The sequence below is a fragment of the Diadema antillarum genome, unplaced genomic scaffold (genome assembly GCF_040938485.1).
Source record: "Diadema antillarum isolate AM-2024a unplaced genomic scaffold, OU_Dant_1.0 scf00000178, whole genome shotgun sequence".
Taxonomy (NCBI): Eukaryota; Metazoa; Echinodermata; class Echinoidea; order Diadematoida; family Diadematidae; genus Diadema; species Diadema antillarum.
The window spans coordinates 26,278-28,876 of record NW_027271067.1 but is presented as its reverse complement, the minus strand read 5'-3'; positions in this window follow the sequence as shown (position 1 = coordinate 28,876).

The following is a 2,599-nucleotide window of genomic DNA, read 5'->3' as shown; positions in this document are numbered from 1 at the left end:
TCTTTTTCAAATAAGCTGATAACCTTTATAAATGCTTGCAAATAACATCTCTTTTTTTCCATCTTTCAAATGGCCATTTGAAATAAAGAACTCTACCATACTCTGCTTTGTGTTGGAGTGAACAAAAATTCAAAAATATGAATACAACATACAAAGATTGAATACAAAGAGTCTCTTGTTGGCAGCTTACACAGCTGAGTTTGAAATACAATACAATATGTTTCAAAGGAAATTTAAATTGCATATATTATGTAGTATTTATTAAATGTACATCTTTCCATTCTGGTACCAGTTCACACAGTGAATTAAGTAGAATAATTGGATGCCTTTGGTAAATTCTTTACAATTCATGATTTCATATATCAATTTTTTTTTCATAGTTAAGATTTATTGCTACTTGTATTTTCTTCCTCAGTGCAACAGAACTGTTTTCCCCCATGTGCAGCATAATACAAAGCAGTCAGTAGACAATCCTGAGTAGATCTAAATAAGTTTTCCAAGGGAACATTTAAATTTAAAGAGTGAAATCTCAATTTAAATTCATGTTGTACATTGCATGTTTATCACAATTCATTTAATCTGTCCCAAATACTCATGACATTATTACTCAAATCTATAAATACGAAATAATCACTACCATCTCTCTTAAATGAATTTGCATTTGCACTGCCAAAACATTTTCCAATATATGCCAGTAGTTCCACCATGTAACAGATACACATGGAAATAGATTTGAAATCAAAATGCAATAACTCTTGAAGTTAAATTACACACAATTCTCGTCTGATTTTTATTCTCCTACACATACTGAATTAAGAACACTTATTTATGGAAGGCACTTTCTACAACACGCAGTTCTCAATACCATTGCCATGACTCGATAATCAGTGATAAACTTTAACACACCGTGTGCTAGCTGAACACATAAAATCTCTCTGAAGATATCTACCTAGTACTAGCTTCGACTTCAAGTTGATAGGAGGTAAAAGTGAGTTGATTTGGCACAAGAGACAAAGAAGAAATCAATACAACGTGGAAACATGAAGATATTCCATCTCAACGGTACACGGAAATCATAATGTCACCAAACATGCTCATCACTGCGTATAAAAAATAAGGTCAAGTTACATAACAGGGCGTTTATAACTAACTGTTCTGGATAGAAACATGGTTTGAAGCACGTGCTTTCCCGCTGTAAGTGGGAGTCGTGATTACAAACAGTTTTGAAACATGGTCTTGAAATGCACTGTGGAGGTGCGATTCCAAACCGCGTTTCACTAGAAACAAGGTTTTGAAAGTCTTCTCAATGCAACTCCGATCTCAAAAAGTTGTTTGCGCCCTGTTTGACCTAATTGCCAAGGGACAAGCTGCTCATAATGAGCTGCACAATAGCACAGTCTGAGCACTAGAGATCCAGAAATGCACTTGGGAAAACTCTCATAAACACTCCTCTGTCAAACCATGTTACAAAACCATGTTCAAAACTTTTTTTCTGTATGCAAATCTTATTAATGCAGCCGTCAACACCTACCCTGTTATAATTCTCATTCACACCTGGAATGCATAGCATAGTTTCACAAACAGGGAATGCTGTCTTACTTTGATAAGATGAAGCAAAAAACATTTACTTTCACACTGATAACATTTCTCACCCTCATGCTCAATAGTGACACAAAATTATGGACATAAAGCAGCCTCATCATTGGAAAAATACTGAAAAGTGAGAAACTGAACAAGGACGACAATTTCTGAAGAAAATTTTAGAATGAAATGAAATCTTCCTACGTCAAAAGTCATGCACTGATAATTGTGGAAAATTCCAGATGTCTAATGTTCCCCTTAACTGAAGCTTGGAATATTGGCATTTACACTTGAGGCCAACACGTAGGCATTCAACATATCTCAAGCACTACAATCATATTGTCAAGATGAGAGGAAAAAGGACACTGCTGCTTTGCATACCACATGGATTTCAACACCCTTTTGCTTCTCACTGACTAAAATCTTCTATTCGTCCAACCGCAGGGAATGTCTCATATCATTAAATCGCATATCTGCATGAACCAAAATGACAACTGTAATACACTCACTCACATCACTTGTCACAAGATCAAAAGGCTTTGGGGAATCTTCATATTCTTCTGACCACTAAAGGTGACCAAACAACTTGGAAGCAGCTTTGGAGTAAATAAATACTATTTTAAATACCATCACTGATAAATCAAGTTAAAAACAACTAGCCTTACATCACTTTTATACGAAGGAATGTTGAGGGAACATGATCAGTGTTTTTTTTTTTCCTAGAATGAATTTCCCTCCATAGTTTAACAAACAAAACATCTGCTGAGAAAACATAATGTTAGTTGAAAGGTTAAAAACTAATAAATGAGTGACCAGAATCATCAAATGTTGTTTTCCACGATCAATAAAAACAGAATCAGAACATAATACAGTTGGTCTGAACACTTAATGGCAGTGATATATGGCATCAGAAAATTGAACTTTGAATCATGTGTGGTGGAATACTTCGGCATCAAGTTGGGATTTTTGGTTTTAGTTCACGTCTTTGGTGAATCGGCCTGATGAGGATTGGATACCA